The 17,500-nt window shown below is 52.7% G+C and overlaps 2 non-coding genes across 2 annotated transcripts; both read left to right on the top strand.

Moving 5' to 3' along the window:
* Positions 1-200: 200 nt before the first annotated feature.
* LOC138944321 (small subunit ribosomal RNA) lies at positions 201-2,122 on the top strand. The gene has a single exon (XR_011448719.1). It is a non-coding gene; the product is annotated as a small subunit ribosomal RNA (ribosomal RNA).
* Positions 2,123-2,957: 835 nt separating this feature from the next.
* On the top strand, positions 2,958-3,112 carry LOC138944320 (5.8S ribosomal RNA). The gene has a single exon (XR_011448718.1). It is a non-coding gene; the product is annotated as a 5.8S ribosomal RNA (ribosomal RNA).
* Positions 3,113-17,500: the final 14,388 nt, after the last annotated feature.

Here is a 17,500-nt window from a genome sequence, read left to right as displayed (position 1 = left end):
TATATACACGGACCGCCTCGCTCCTCTCACGAAGACGAGACGCACGCATAAAGTGTGTTGCGTAATAAGTAGTAAGTAGATAGAGAGTGTCGCCGACCGGCTAATAAAGACCGGCGGCGCGAGAAGAAAGAACTTAATAGCGACGGGCCTTCGGGCTCGCTCGCGAGTTACCGCTCCACGCGAGTAACCGAACACGAAGCTCCCTGTTTGATCCTGCCAGTAGTCATATGCTTGTCTCAAAGATTAAGACATGCATGTCTCAGTGCATGCCGAATTAAGGTGAAACCGCGAATGGTTCATTAAATCAGTTATGGTTCATTAGATTGTACCCACATTTACTTGGATAACTGTGGTAATTCTAGAGCTAATACATGCAAAACAGAGTCCCGACCAGTGATGGAAGGGACGCTTTTATTAGATCAAAACCAATCGGTGGCGGGCGGTTCGCCGTTCGTCCACCGTTTATTTTGGTGACTCTGAATATCTTTGTGCTGATCGCACGGTCCTAGCGCCGGCGACGCATCTTTCAAATGTCTGCCTTATCAACTGTCGATGGTAGGTTCAGCGCCTACCATGGTTGTAACGGGTAAACGGGGAATCAGGGTTCGATTCCGGAGAGGGAGCCTGAGAAACGGCTACCACATCCAAGGAAGGCAGCAGGCGCGCAAATTACCCACTCCCGGCACGGGGAGGTAGTGACGAAAAATAACGATACGGGACTCATCCGAGGCCCCGTAATCGAAATGAGTACACTTTAAATCCTTTAACGAGGGTCCATTGGAGGGCAAGTCTGGTGCCAGCAGCCGCGGTAATTCCAGCTCCAATAGCGTATATTAAAGTTGTTGCGGTTAAAAAGCTCGTAGTTGAATCTGTGTCGCACACAGTCGGTTCACCGCTCGCGGTGTTTAACTGGCGTGATATGGGACGTCCTACCGGTGGGCTTAGCCTCGCGAGGGGCGGCCCAACTAATATCCCGTCGCGGTGCTCTTTACTGAGTGTCGAGTCGGGCCCGTACGTTTACTTTGAACAAATTAGAGTGCTTAAAGCAGGCTACCTTCGCCTGAATACTGCGTGCATGGAATAATGGAATAGGACCTCGGTTCTATTTTGTTGGTTTTCGGAACCCCGAGGTAATGATTAATAGGGACAGATGGGGGCATTCGTATTGCGACGTTAGAGGTGAAATTCTTGGATCGTCGCAAGACGGACAGAAGCGAAAGCATTTGCCAAAAATGTTTTCATTAATCAAGAACGAAAGTTAGAGGTTCGAAGGCGATCAGATACCGCCCTAGTTCTAACCATAAACGATGCCAGCTAGCGATCCGCCGAAGTTCCTCCGATGACTCGGCGGGCAGCTTCCGAGAAACCAAAGCTTTTGGATTCCGGGGGAAGTATGGTTGCAAAGCTGAAACTTAAAGGAATTGACTGAAGGACACCACCAGGAGTGGAGCCTACGGCTCAATTTGACTCTACACGGGAACCCTCACCAGGCGCAGACACCGGAAGGATTGACAGATTGATAGCTCTTTCTTGATTCGGTGGGTGGTGGTGCATGGCCGTTCTTAGTTGGTGGAGCGATTTGTCTGGTTAATTCCGATAACGAACGAGACTCTAGCCTGCTAAATAGGCGTACCTTATGGTATCGCAAAGGCCCCCGGCTTCGGCTGGCGGGTTTTTACTACCAACGTACAAACAAATCTTCTTAGAGGGACAGGCGGCTTCTAGCCGCACGAGATTGAGCAATAACAGGTCTGTGATGCCCTTAGATGTTCTGGACCGCACGCGCGCTACACTGAAGGAATCAGCGTGTGTTCCCTGGCCGAAAGGCCCAGGTAACCCGCTGAACCTCCTTCGTGCTAGGGATTGGGGCTTGCAATTGTTCCCCATGAACGAGGAGTTCCCAGTAAGCGCGAGTCATAAGCTCGCGTTGATTACGTCCCTGCCCTTTGTACACACCGCCCGTCGCTACTACCGATTGAATGATTTAGTGAGGTCTTCGGACTGGTGCGCGGCAATGTCTCGGCATTGCCGATGTTGCCGGGAAGATGACCAAACTTGATCATTTAGAGGAAGTAAAAGTCGTAAAAAGGTTTCCGTAGGTGAACCTGCGGAAGGATTATTAACGTTCCGGAGGTCCTGCTCTGCGTCACGAGTCTTTTGGACGCGCGCTCGCAGCAGTCGGCGACTGAATGGACAAAGAAAACAGATATGAAAGTAAAATGGATTTGACGGATTATATCCCGTACTAATACGACGACGCGCGTCAAGCGCCGCGCGCCTCTGCGACGACCCGAGAGAGAAAGGGAAGCCAGCAGCAGAGCGCCGTCGGCCTTTTTCGGCGCGGTCGGTGTCGTGTGAGCAGGATGGAGGAGGAGAGGATTATCCGAGACTCTCTCCTTAATATTCGCAGCCGCAACCGGCGTCGCGTCGCGTCGCGCGCGACCCGTTGAGGCTCGTTGCGCAAATTGCGAAATTACATGAATGCGATTCGGAGCAGAGACGCTTTCCCGGTCGCGCTCTCGCCAAGCGCAGAGTTACGATTCGGCGTTAGCGCGTACCGGTGGTAACCTACGCCGGTCCGTGCGTCCGCAACGCTCGTGAACGCGCCCCTCCCCGCACCGGGGCAGCGGTCAGCGTGTTCGTACGCGAGCGCGCGGCTATCGGACGAACGGGCAAGAGGACGGATCACCCGATCAAGTTCGACGGTTTCTTCAAAGAACATTCCGCCCCGGCTCTTCCAAATATTATATTATATTATATATACGGGGAAGAGACGCTCCGATCGCGAAACAACTTTTGTGCCGTAGCCTCCTCAGCGGTGGCGGCGGTTCGCGCGCGTGCTCGGATGCGCGCGGCCAGGCTGATCGAAGGGCCAACGATTTTATCTCTCTCTCTTCGCAGAGGAGACTAAGATGGATGAACGAAGCGTTCGATGAACGCAAGAATTGCAAAACGATTACCCTGAACGGTGGATCACTTGGCTCGTGGGTCTATGAAGAACGCAGCTAATTGCGCGTCAACTTGTGAATTTCAGAACACACGAACATCGACATTTCAAACGCACATTGCGGTCCACGGATACAATTCCCGGACCACGCCTGGCTGAGGGTCGTTTTAGTACCTCGAAACTGCTTGCGCCTTTGCGCGCCGGGCCACCGTGCCAGTTCACGCAAACGATGTACGAGCGATCGTTGGACGTTCGCTCGAGACGAACCGTCCCGAGAGGCGGCCCCTTGGCGTCGCCTGAAATAACACAGAGGAAAAGGAAGAGTGAGAGCAGCATACGCACACACGCAGTAACTAAAGATAGGGAGCCTGCGCGCGCGCGCCCGGAAACTGTCGCAGGAGAGAGGAAGTAGAAGACACGCGCATACACGTTGCGTTATCCCTCTCGTGGTCTCCCGGTGCGCCAGCGCGCGCTTGCGCCACCTTCCGCGCAAACGGTAGGAGAGAACCGCGGCGCGTCGTCGCCCGGCGGTACGCGGAGAGAAAAGAGCGAGAGAACCCTCCTTAACGCGGGTGAATCGCGAGCCGACCGCTTGTCCGAGTCCACGAAATTCTCGAAAACTAATATAGGGGACCGGCACGCGTCGTCGTGTACTCATCGAATCCGATTCGCCCCGTATCCCATATCCGTGCATAACACACGATATGCGGAGAGAAAATTTGAAGGATGTGGGTGATAGAGATGTACGTGTACGCACACACTCGCTCGCAATGTATCTCGCGTCCCCGGCGATCGAAGATGACGCGATCCGCGCCGATCTTATTCGTTGTTTGCAAGCAGACAACTCGAACGAGATTCGATCGGCTTACATTTCCTCCTATTAGCGGCTGCGAGCCGCGCGTGGAAGAGTCGTTGTCACAAACAACACGTCTCCTCGCCACTCCTCTGAGTACAATGCGAAGCCGCTGTGCCGGCGCTGCCGCTCTCCCGACGTTCGCTCTCTATCTCTCTCTCACTCCTCTCTCCATCTCTCCCCGTTGAGGGAGAGAGAGAGAGGGTGGGAGTAAGTGAGAAAAGAGCCGGCGGAGGAGGCGGCGCGGCCACGGTTATCGAAAACTAAACTCTTTGGCGACCTCAGAGCAGGCGAGATTACCCGCTGAATTTAAGCATATTATTAAGCGGAGGAAAAGAAACTAACTAGGATTTCCTTAGTCGGCGAGCGAACAGGAAAGAGCCCGGCACCAAATCCCGCGGTTCCGCCGCAGGGAAATGTGGTGTTTGGGAGGATCCGCTTATCCCGAGGTGTCGGGTCAGTCCACCTTGAATGGGGCCACTTACCCGTAGAGGGTGCCAGGCCCGTAGAGACCGGTGCGCGTCTCGGGAGGATCTCTCCTTAGAGTCGGGTTGCTTGAGAGTGCAACTCTAAGTGAGTGGTAAACTCCATCTAAGGCTAAATACGACCACGAGACCGATAGCGAACAAGTACCGTGAGGGAAAGTTGAAAAGAACTTTGAAGAGAGAGTTCAAGAGTACGTGAAACCATTCAGGGGTAAACCTAAGAAACCCAAAAGATCGAACGGGGAGATTCATCGTCAGCGGCGCTGGCTTTGCGTCGGTGGGCGATGTCCCGCGAAGTCCTCGCGGCTCTCGCGCGGGCACGCTACCGTGCGTCGATGTCCGGCGCTCGTCGTTGTGCACTTCTCCCCAAGTAGAACGTCGCGACCCGCTGGGTGCCGGTCTACGGTCCGGGTGCGGTGACTGTCGCGTCGCCGGTAAAACGGCACGCGACAAACCCTCGGTCGCTCGGCCGGCTGCTCGGCGGTACGCGCAAGATATCAGGCCGCACTATTAACGGTGCATCGAGGCCGTCGCAAGCGCGCGCCACGGTACTCGGAGGTTACGGACTTTGCGCCGTCCCCGGTCCTGGCCCGCTGTTGGTTGAAGTACGGTTCACCTTCGACAGGCCTGTCGAACGTCCCTCTTATTCCCTTGTGGGAATCGAGGGGGATCTATACCGGTCGGCGACGCTTCTGCTTTGGGTACTCTTAGGACCCGTCGTGAAACACGGACCAAGGAGTCTAACATGTACGCGAGTCTTTGGGACTTGTCGCGAGACCTAAAAGCGTAATGAAAGTGAAGATCGACTCTGGCCGTCGATCGAGGGAGGATGGGCCGCGTCGCGATGCGGCCGCGCACTCCCTGGGCGTCTCATTCTCATCGCGAGAAGAGGCGCACCCAGAGCGTACACGTTGGGACCCGAAAGATGGTGAACTATGCCTGGTCAGGACGAAGTCAGGGGAAACCCTGATGGAGGTCCGTAGCGATTCTGACGTGCAAATCGATCGTCGGAACTGGGTATAGGGGCGAAAGACTAATCGAACCATCTAGTAGCTGGTTCCCTCCGAAGTTTCCCTCAGGATAGCTGGCACTCGACCGTTCCCCACGGAACGCGAACGAGTCTCATCTGGTAAACCGAATGATTAGAGGCCTTGGGGCCGAAACGACCTCAACCTATTCTCAAACTTTAAATGGGTGAGATCTCTGGCTTTCTTGAATTATGAAGCCACGAGCATCTCGGTTCAGAGTGCCAAGTGGGCCATTTTTGGTAAGCAGAACTGGCGCTGTGGGATGAACCAAACGCAGAGTTAAGGCGCCCAACTCGACGCTCATGGGACACCATGAAAGGCGTTAGTTGCTTAAGACAGCAGGACGGTGGCCATGGAAGTCGGAATCCGCTAAGTAGTGCGTAACAACTCACCTGCCGAAGCAACTAGCCCTGAAAATGGATGGCGCTGAAGCGTCGAGCCTATACTCTGCCGTCAGCGGCAAGTGGGGCGGCAACGGGAGCGCCGGGCGCGTCGTGTCTTGTTGGCACGGTGTCGCAAGGTCTCTCGCGTCGTCACGAAGCCCTGACGAATAGGAGGGTCGCGACGGTGAGCGCAGAAGGGTCTGGGCGCGAGCCTGCCTGGAGCCGCCGTCGGTGCAGATCTTGGTGGTAGTAGCAAATACTCCAGGGAGGCCCTGGAGGACTGTCGTGGAGAAGGGTTTTGTGTGAACAGCTGTTGCACACGAGTCAGTCGATCCTAAGCCCTAGGAGAAATCCTATGTCTATGACGGCGTACAATATACTCGAGTGTCGAAGAAACACAGCAACAAAACAGCAGAACCGAGCGAGTCGCGCACGAACGTCGCTTTACGAGCGTTCCGTCGCCGCTGGCGAGCGACGTTTTGATGATGATGATGTATATAAAGACACACGCCCGTTGGGCGAAAGGGAATCCGGTTCCTATTCCGGAACCCGGCAGCGGAACCGCATACAATTCGGGCCCTCGTAAGAGTGTTCGTCGGGGTAATTCAAAATGACCTGGAGACGCCGTCGGGAGATCCGGGAAGAGTTTTCTTTTCTGTATAAGCGTTCGAGTTCCCTGGAAACCTCTAGCAGGGAGACAGGGTTTGGAACGCGAAGAGCACCGCAGTTGCGGCGGTGTCCGGATCTTCCCCTCGGACCTTGAAAATCCAGGAGAGGGCCACGTGGAGTTGTCGCGCCGGTTCGTACCCATATCCGCAGCAGGTCTCCAAGGTAAAGAGCCTCTAGTCGATAGAATAATGTAGGCAAGGGAAGTCGGCAAATTGGATCCGTAACTTCGGAATAAGGATTGGCTCTGAGGAGCGGGGCGTGTCGGGCTTGGTCGGGAAGCGGGTCTGGCTGACGTGCCGGGCCTGGGCGAGGTGAACGGTCGGCGTTCTCGCGCCGGTCCCGGGATCCGAGCTCGGTCCCGTGCCTTGGCCTCCCGCGGATCTTCCTTGCTGCGAGGCTTCCGTGGCGGCGCGAGCCGTCGTGGTCGTCCTCTTCGGCTGCCATTCAACGCTCAGCTCAGAACTGGCACGGACTAGGGGAATCCGATTGTCTAATTAAAACAAAGCATTGCGATGGCCCTCGCGGGTGTTGACGCAATGTGATTTCTGCCCAGTGCTCTGAATGTCAACGTGCAGAAATTCAAGCAAGCGCGGGTAAACGGCGGGAGTAATTATGACTCTCTTGAGGACGTTCGGGTGACGCTCTTTACTGATCCTGGGTCGTTGCTGGATTAAGATCCGGCCCGCGAGGGTGATGTTCTGAGTTGATCTTGGGGTCTGAGGGTCATAGTCTGGGGCGTGATGCGTTTATATAGGTCGGTATGCTGAACACCTTGCGTACGCTATATATAAATAGTCCTCTTGTTAGGACCTTCAGCCTCTCACGTTTAAGTTGTGCATCCACCTCCACGATGGTGCTCCTGGCAACGCAGAGCGATGTCACAGCGAAGTGCTCCCCAAAGGACCCCACAAGGGCCTATGTGCCGATTCCATGGTGAGTTGTGGGGACAAGAAAGGAACGGCTTCGGGAGACTCTCGGTTATCAATCCGTTTGCTCCCCCAACATGCAATAAATATGAGTATGAATCAAGAAAGAATGAATACACGCTCGGGTTCTCGGATGGCCCGAGCGCTGCATGTGCGGCGCATGAATGATGATGCGACTTGTGGCGGAGCGCCGTCAGACGAGCGTCAGGTTCCTCCCTCGCAGAATCGCGACAATGCCATTGCCGAACAGCAGGCAAATGATCCGCCCGTTGCATGCGATCTCTGCGGCAGGGACTTCAGGAACAGGCAGGCCCTCGGTGTGCACACTTGTATTGCGCACCCCGTGGAAGCCAACAACGCGGTCGTTGTGGAACGCGTTAGGGCCAGATGGTCAGAGGAGGAGGTCCGTCTCATGGCAAGAGCTGAGGCTACAGCCACCTCAGCGGGGATTTTCTTCATAAGCCAATATCTCCATGAGAAGTTCCCCAATAGAACCTTGGAAGCCATCAAGGGTAAGCGTCGACAAGAGGCTTACCGCGAGTTGGTCCGAGCGTTTTGCCAAGAGGTCTCATCGAACACCGATGATGTTGACGATGCTGGCAACACGGGCGGAGCGACGATGATAGGAGTCGCCCGCCCGTCCATTGAGACGGCCTATGATGAGCCGCAGCCCGCACCCCAGCTGGTCACTGAGACCTCTTGGAGGCTCCGAGGCGTAGTCGAAGAGCTCCGTGAGCTTGTGAGGTGCCTTCGGAGCTATGAGGCTGAGTCTCTGGCGAACATCGCAGAAGACTTTCTGGCTGGGAGAATCGACGTTCATGCCATCGAGAGATGGCTGGGCAAGATTTTTCCTAAGCCGACGGCTGCCCCTCCTAGACGCGCAGAAGCACGACAGCGAAATCCTCCCAAAGCGAACAACTTGAGGAGAGAGAATAAGAAGCAAAAGACGTGTAGGGATTATGCCATAGTGCAGACTACAAAAAGAACCTCAAATACTGTCTCTCGAAGATACTCGATGGTGATGCGGAGCGCGTGCGTCCGTCCGCTGTTGAATTCCGCGACTACTGGCGTCCTCTTATGGAGACGACTAGTGTGGCGGATGGAGACATGACGGAGCTGCGCCGCACACTCGGAGAGTCGAGACAGACGGGCGGTGCCAGCCGGATTCTTCCGCCGAGAGCCAGAGGGATTCATCTCGAAGGTCTCGGCGAGGGCGCGACCATGGAAAATGCTCCTATGCTCGATAGGACCTTGCTCTGGGACCCTGTTATACCTGCCGAAGTGGCAAAGTTTTCTGTAAAGTCTGGCACTGCACCGGGGTTGGACGGAATAGAGCCGAGAATATCCATGCTCTGTTGTTCAACCTGTTGCTTCTTGCGGGTGAGGCGCCCTCGTCGATCGCCAATACCAGAACGGTTTTCCTAGAAAAGGGGAAGATGCCGGAACGGCCTGCGCCGTCGGATTATCGACCCCTTAGTATAGGATCCGTTATGCTAAGACACTTCCACAAGATCTTGGCCAAAAGACTAGAGGCTCTGGACATTTTCGACCAGCGCCAAAGGGGTTTCCGACCGGTTGATGGGGTCTGTGAGAATGTCACAATCCTGTCGGCCGTGTTGGATCACGCCCGGAGGCGCTGTAGAAATGTCCATATGGCGTGTGTGGACCTGTCGAAAGCATTCGACACGGTTTCGCACACGGCCATTCACAGGGCTCTCGAGGAAGTGGGTCTACCGCCACCTTTCCGAGAGTACATCAGAGCAATTTACAACAATGCTAGGACGGTGTTATAGCCCACCGTCGGCCAGGAGGTGTCGATGGCGCAGCTGGGACGTGGCGTGAGACAGGGTGATCCTCTATGCTGTATCCTCCCCCTGCTGTTCAATCTGGTCGTAGATAGAGCACTTGGGGTTTTCTCGGAGGATGTTGGCTTCAGAATCGGGGGTCGAGTCGTTAGCGCCTTGGGTTACGCCGACGATATTATACTCCTATCCTCCACGAAGGTAGGACTCCAAGAAAACCTTACGCGGCTTAACACCGCTTTCGAACTGAATGGCTTGAGCGTTAATGCTAGTAAGACCGGAGTGCTGTTACTGGTAGCGTCTGGCCGAGACAAAAAGGTGAAAATCGTTTTAACATCTAACTTCAGCGTGGAGGGAGCGCTGTTACCGCAGAGATCCCCAGTCGAGGTCTGGACCTATTTGGGAAGCACATATGAAGGTGCTAGGGAATACGCAAGCGTCCCTCCTCTAGCTCAATCCATCGAGCTTTTAACGAGAGCGCCGCTCAAACCTCAGCAGAGGTTGCAGCTGTTCCGTGACTGTCTCCCCCCCCCCCGGTATTACCACCGGTAGGTAGTGGGATCAGTCACGTCAAAAACACTAAGAGGAGTGGACGTGCTGGTAAGAACTGCGGTTCGACGCTGGCTGCTATTGCCCCATGATGTCCCTGCTGGATACTTCCATGCGCCGATACAGAGTGGCGGGCTTGGCATGCCTTTGCTTAGAACTCTGATCCCTATTATGAAGCATAACCGACTTCGGAAGTTGTGTGTAAGCTCGATGCCTGCCGCTTCTGCCGCTGCCGAATCCACATATGTGGCTAGGCAGTAGCCTGGTGCGAAAAGCAGATGCGTGTTAGGACCGTTCGAGTAACCACAACAGCCGAGCTCAGACAGCAGTGTGCGACCTGGTTGCACGAGTCATGCGATGGGAAGGTGCTCAGGGAGGTCGGTTCGTCCAAACTGAGTTCCCACTGGGTTGCGGCGGGTGCCCAATCCATACCCGGAGCTGACTACGTGCATTATCACCACGTCCGGGCCAACTGCTTACCGTCTAGAGCGAGATCATCCCGAGGGCGGGAGGGGCACGATGTGCGTTGTAGGGCGGGTTGTCCCGAGATCGAGACGCCCGCTCACTGCGTGTAGAAGTGTTTCCGAACGCACGGAGGAAGGATCCTGCGGCATGACGACCAATGCCGTCAAGTTGGTAGCTTCTTGCGAACGAAGGGATGGCATGTCGATACGGAACAAGCGTATTCGACCTCTGTCGGAAGGCGCTGACCCGACCTGACGATAGTTAGGGATGGTGAGGCTATCGTCGTAGACGCGCAGGTCGTGTCCAGCGAAACGGCTCTGAACGTGGCTCATGACCGTAAGGTGGAGAAATACCGGTCGATCCGAGATCTGAGAGACCGAGTGGCGGAACACACAGGAGTACGAAGAGATAATGTTCGTTTTACCGCCATTACCATCTCTTGGCGAGGTGCCTGGAGTCCCGAGAGCGAGCGTGAGTTGAAGCAGCTAGGTCTCACTACGAGCCAACTGCGGACGCTTACGACTCGTGTGTTGTGAAGATCCTGGCTCAATTGGAAGCGTTTTAACGCAATAACAATGCGTTATAATTGGCGGCGGCGACAGGCCGCGAACAGAGCTGTAGGTGCGACGACATGAACTGGTGGCTATTCGCCACAGGTCGCAGCGGATGCATGTTTATTTTTAATGTGAGGACCATTTGTTGGTTTCTTGTGTTTGTCCAAAACGCTTTGCAAACGCCAACAGCAAACAGCAGCTTTGCAATATCATCGCTGGTTCGCTCGTTTGAATCATTGAGTTACGATGAACACAGCGCTGAAACATATAGCCAAATGCCTCGTCATCTAATTAGTGACGCGCATGAATGGATTAACGAGATTCCCACTGTCCCTATCTACTGCGTTCAACTGTAGTTACGGCGTACAGCTGTAGTTACGACGTTCAGCTGTAGTTACGGCGTTCAGCTGTAGTTACGGCGTTCAGCTGTAGTTACGGCGTTCAGCTGTAGTTACGGCGTTCAGCTGTAGTTACGGGTGAGGTGTGTCACCTTGATGCCGAAAAGCAACTTGACGTCCTGTTATTGCAGGAGTTGCACGTCAAGAAGCATGGCAAGAGCCACACCTTCGTTGGCTTAGGGAAGAATATGAAGGTGGCTGCTGTACGCTCAGAACGCCCCTGGGCTGCAGTGGCAGTCTGTAACCCTCAATTCCAAATGGTGTTTGTCTCGCAGCTTAGCACGACACATTGCGTCTTTGTGGAAGTGCAGGCTCCCAATTTTTCTTTCTACGTCGCATCGTGCTACTTCCAGTACAGCGACGAGATAGAGAAATACCTCAGACACCTCGAAGTGGTGCTTCATTCGCTGAGGGGAAAGAGATTGTTAGTGGCAGTAGACGCCAATGCTCGTCCGTCACTCTGGGGTCTCCAAGAGACAGACGAAAGAGGTGCGAAATTTGAAGACTTCATCCGAGCATATGGAGTATACGTGGTGAATGATGTCGGACAGGGACCCACCTTTTGGACGGCAAGAGGTTCGTCTTTCATCGATGTAACCTTGACGTCGTCTTCCATGAACAAATTCATCAATGATTGGAAGGTGAGGCCCGACTGGACGACCAGCGACTACAACGCAGTCGACATCAGATTGAGGGTTCCAAAGGGGTCAGGTGGAGATCGGAGTTCCGCGAACATGAGGTTTGACACTCGTCGGGCTAATTGGGAGTGATTCTCCGAGAGCTTGACTGATCTTTCAAGATCGAGACTGGAGGTCCTCGATGTCTGATCTGCGAATAGAGTAGATGAGATAGACGTTGGCAGCGGAACTCACCAAAGCCTGTTCCGCGACGATGCCAAGAAAAAGACGATTTAGGAAGTCCAACTCGTGGTGGACGGTCGAATTAACTATACTCAAAAAGGGAGTATACAGAAAGAGGCGTGCACTCCAGAGAGGGCGGGACAAGCCCACTTACCTTTCTCTGAAGTTGGAATACCGCACTTCTTTGCGGAAATACGGCAGAGAGGTGAGGAAGGCGAAGCTTGCGAGCTGACGGAAGTTTGTCACATCGCACGGTAACTCGGAGCACTGGGGATTCGTTTATAAACTCCAGGCGAGGAAACTCCAAGTTGTGGGGGTGCTCAGCACACTACGGTGTGGCGAATATTCCATGAAGACTTTAGAGGAGACCGCCGGCTACCTCCTAGACGTGCACACTCCGGATGACCGGGAACAGGATGACACGTTCGAACAACGTGAAATTCGTCTCGCTTCGAAGGTTTCCCCCGACACGGTTGACGCCTCATTCTTCACGGCGGCAGAAATGGCTGTAGCGGTGAAAACTTTTAAAAATAATAAGGCTCCAGAAATGGACCTTATTGAGGTTGCGGTTTTGAAAGCCGCTTGTAGGATAATTCCCGGTCAGTTTCTTCGATTATTTAACGGATGCCTTCAGTGGGACGTCTTTCTCTCAATCTGGAAGGAGGGCTCGCTTCGAGTCCTCCTGAAGGGTGAGGACAAGGACGAGAAGGATCCGAAATCCTATAGACCCATCTGTCTCCTCTCCGTAGTAGGAAAACTTTTCGAGAATCTTCTCAAAACCCGCCTCATGGACGCGTCACTGGCACCTGGTAGGGTCTCCGATCGACAGTTCGGTTTTATGCCCGGAAGGACGACGGAGGATGCTGTTGTGGAGTTGCGGCTTATGGTTTCTGTCTCTGAAAAGGGGTACGCCGTCGCGCTTCTCTTCGACATCTTCGGGGCTTTTGACAACGTCTGGTGGCCTCTTGTACTAGCTAGTTTAAAAGAACTGAATTGCCCGCGGAACGTCTTCGAAGTCCTCCGGAGTTATTTCGAAAATCGAACAGTAAAAATCGCGTTCGGTGCTACAGAGGTGTCCAAGCGGGCCGCGAGGGGGTGCCCACAAGGTTCCGTCCTCGGTCCGACTTGTTGGAACCTCATGTTCGACGGCCTTTTGCGGCTCCTAGAAGGCTTGGTCGAAAATCGGTTTGCCGCGTACGCGGATGGTCTCGTCGTTGTTATAAACGGGGATTCGCGAAACGAAATTGAATCTGAAGGCCAACGGGTGGTCAACGCGATCGTAAATAGGTGCGAGTCCGCGAAGCTTCAGATCTCCGAACGCAAGACTGAAGCTATAATATTGAAAATCGCCGCGATAAATAGGAACCATATAGGCAGACGGGGAGGAGCATGTCCGGATAGGAAGCGTAGAAACAATAAAAAGATCGCGATTCTCGAAAGTAGGCCGCCTATAATAAAAATAAAAAGCTCGAAGATAGGGTTTAAACAGACCGTCAAATATCTTGGCATTTATATAGATAAATTCCTTAAAGTTAAAACGCATTGCCAATTTTTGAAAAACAAAGTCGGGATACTCTTCCAAAAGCTAGGTGCGTTAGCTAGAGCCAATTGGGGCCTAAGATTTAGGGCACTATCCGCAATTTACCGGGGAGTGTTCGCACCGACGGTGGCTTATGCGGCCGCGGGGTGGGCAGACCTGTGTACGGGGAGTGACGTTAGGATTTTAAAAGCCTCGCAGCGCCGGGTCCTCATCTTGGCTACCGGCGCATATCGCACGGCATCGTGGGAATCGCTTTGTGTCGTCGCGGGAGCGAAGCCAGTCAACATATTATTAAAGGAAAATATCGCGCGTTATCAAATTAGAATAGGGAAAAACGCCAAGATCGGGAATATAGAAATCTCCGCCGGAATAGGGAAAAATAACGCTTTTGCTAAAATTAAGGAAGAAGCGACGAACATGTGGCAGACCAAATGGGCTTCTTCCAGCAAGGGTCGTACCACGTTCGCCTTTTTTGGGGACGTACGCCGTAGACTGGCTATACCATCCCTGGAAGCAAATTATTGGAGCACGCAGGTCCTCACTGGAAACGGAGATTTCCGAGCATGTGTCAAATCGCTCAATCTCGTGGACAGTGACGCGTGCATATGTGGGAGTGGAACAGACACGGTGCAACACTTCTTGTTGGACTGTCCACTCTTCGATGCGCAGAGAGAAGCTCTGCGCGATATGGTTCCGCAAAGCGAATGGCGATGGCCGGAGATGGCACACTTCTTAGTGTCGAGCTCAGAGGCCTACGCGGCATTCGCTGGTTTTTGTTGCGAGTCCCTTTGGCTAAAGGGATTCGAATCGTAAAACGTTAGAGAAAAGGTGTAGGGAAAAGGTCATTCAGCTGGAAAAGTCGGAAAAGTCGGAGTCTTCAGTTATGAGAGTGCGGTCCCGTAATCTTCTCGGATATGCCGCATTCTCGAATGATCTTCGCGTCGCGTAATTTTAAGTTAGAAGGAAATATAGGCAGGTAGATAAGTTTCCCAAAAACCCTTATCCAATGGCTTCCAAGTCATTTTCTTCACCCCCATCTTATCTTTATCCAGTTTCCAGGCCCATAACAGGGTCAGGGCGTGTATCCGGGTCGGGATACAGTGGACATGCCTCCCCGTGGTTCCCCGTGGGCATGTCTATAAGCGAGAAGGGGTCTCTGCGTCGTCTGCAAGCGTGTAGACCGGCGGTCTGGGCTCTGGGAAGGAAGGTGGACTTAAGGCGCGGCTAAACTGTCCATCCTGCGCATAAGATCCCGCAGGCGCTGCTGGATTCTTCCATCGCCCGTCTCGGGGTAACGTCGCTAGGCAGTGGATACAGTAGTAGCGTATGCCTGTTTGGGCGATGTAGCACAAATCGTCGCCTCCGGGTGGCGATTCACACAATAACTGTCCCTATCTACTTCCCCCAGGGGCTGCTGTTGCTTTGGCAACATCAGTACGGGTATGGCGCACCCGGGGCACCTGAGCCATACATAACGTAATCCCGGAGGTTTGCCGAAGGGACCGAGAGTCTTGGCTTAACTGCCCAGACCGCGAGGATGGTGACCTCTATAAAAAATGCCCTCTAATTTCAAGCTGTGATGCGTGGCGAGGGGATGCATGGCCAGGGAGTGGTCCGGTTCTTAGCGGCCAACTCGAGATACCTGGCGACCTCTTGAGTATGGTGCCTTCTCCCCGGAAAGGGCGTCACCTGGGGAGTGACTGTTGTTCGTCCCAATTCGTGAGAACAAAATGGAAAAAAATAATAAAAAACAAACTGATAAAAATGAGGATGGTGGTGAGAAGGCAATGATGGTGGAAGTGGATACTGTTTTGAGGAGGGGTTCTGTTTCCAGTGTGCGGAGTGAAAAAAGTGAGTGTGTTGTTGCTTCTGGTGCGATTGTCAAACAGCGGAGGGTGAAGAGAAGGACGGATGATAATGATAGTGGTGATGAGAATGAATATGAAAGTGAACTTTCAAAAGTTAAAAAGATAGGGGAAGCTATTAGATGTTTTGTGTTGAGTGAATCGAACAAAGTCTCGAAGAATGCATGCGAATTTATACTGAGGAAAGTGGCTGAGTGTGAATATATTGTGAATGATCTGATCTGTAAAAATGGGCGCCTGATTGGGCGGTTGGAAGGTAGCACAATGTTTCCGAATAAAAACGTATGTTTAGCGAGGGATGTAAATGTCGGTGCAGAAACAAATGTTGATGGTGTTGTACATGTTCAAGAGAGGGAAACCCTAATTTATGCTGTTGTTGTGAAAGGAACTGGTGAGAATGTAACGAGTGAGCAAGTGAAGGAGCGTGTTATGAGACATATTAGGCCGGAACTAAAGGTAAGAGTTAAAGCTTTGCAAAAAACCAGAAATGGCGGAATAGCTATTGAGACGGTTACTGAAAAAGAAAGAAAAATGATTCAGGAATGTAAAGCGTTTGATAATGTTGGACTGAGAGTGGACCTACCGAGGAGAATAGGACCGGAAATCATAGTGTACGATGTTCCGAATGATATGACAGAAAGTGTGTTTATGAATGAGCTGTATGCGCGGAATTTAAAAGATGTGATTAGTGAGAATGATTTTAAAGAGAGAGTAAGGATAATTAGTAGAGGCGGTAAGAAAGGTGCGAACGCTGGAAATGTGATCGTTGAGGTTAGTATGAGAGTGCGTGATAGGCTATTAAATGATGGTAGAATATATGTAGAATGGAATGCGTTCAAGGTGAGAGTTTGATAGGATGTATAATGTTTTGCGTGTTATGGGTATGGGCATGGAATGAAGGAGTGTAAAGTGGGGAAACTCTGTAGAAAGTGTGGTGAGAAAAGTCATATGGTTGCGGACTGCAGAGGGATTGAATGCTGCGTGAATTGTAAAATGATAGGCCTGCCCTCTGGACACTCGGTGCTATCTGTGTCGTGTCCGGAGTACGTACGTATGATAGAGAGGATGAAGACAAGAATTAGCAATGCCTGAGTCTGATTGGAAAATGATTCAGCTGAATTGTCAAAGGTCGCATAAGGTGATATGCGAATTGGGAGTTATTATGTGTGAGGAAGATGTCAGTGTTGTCCTTTTGCAGGAGCCATATGTTTCTGGTAGACGGGTGTGTGGATTACCATGGGATATGAGAGTGATACTATATGAACATGATGCCAAAGCGGCTGTAGTCGTTAACGATAGAAATATGGAAGTTGTGGCTGTAGAAGAGTGCATGAGTGAGCATGGTGTATGTGCCTGGATTAGAAATGAGTGTGGGGTGTTCTATGTGTGTTCGGTTTATTGTCAGTACAGTTTAGAAGTGAGTCCAATGATAAAGTATATGGAGAGAGTGATGGATGTGACGTCTGGGAGACCGGTGCTTATCGGGATGGACGCGAACGCGGTGTCACCTATGTGGTATAGTAAGTACGAGACTGAAAGTCGTGTAGCTGAGGAGCGTGGTGTTAAAATTGAGGACTTTTTGTTGCTGTGTGATCTGACTGTGCTGAATGAGCCTACACAAGAGTATACGTTTAGCGGCCCGAGAGGTAACAGTGATATTGATGTAACTGTGATAAATGACAAGTGGATGAAACTTAAAAGCATATAGGGAATTATGAGTGAATGGGGAGTGAGTGATCATAATGTTATTTTTGGAACTATTTATTGATTGTTCGAATAAAAGAGAAGTCTTTCGACAATTTCACAAGTATGCTGAGTAGTGATACTATGCGGGTTATAAGCCATGGTCCTCTGAGGGGGGTGAGGGGTGAGGGGAAACCGTCGCGGGGGGTATGATGTCACGGAGGGGGTTATGACGTCACGGGGGGATAATGTCACAGGGGAATGACGTCACGGGGGTATGACGTTACGGGGGTGGGTATGACGTCACGGGGGTGGGAATGACGTCACGCGGGGGTGACCGCGGCGGAACCGTAGGCAGGGGGTCCGCGTAGAGGCAGAGAGGGACCGCGGCGGAACGGTTGGCGCGGGGTCCGCGGAGAAGGAGAGGGGGACCGCGGCGGAACGAAAGGTGCGGAGTCTGCGGAGTGGTGGAGGGGGACCGCGGCGGAATGGT

Source organism: Polyergus mexicanus, unplaced genomic scaffold, assembly GCF_030449975.1.
Source record: "Polyergus mexicanus isolate NDT 795.1 unplaced genomic scaffold, iyPolMexi1.0 SCAF_155, whole genome shotgun sequence".
Taxonomy (NCBI): domain Eukaryota; kingdom Metazoa; phylum Arthropoda; class Insecta; order Hymenoptera; family Formicidae; genus Polyergus; species Polyergus mexicanus.
This window is presented reverse-complemented; position numbering and strand designations above follow the sequence as displayed.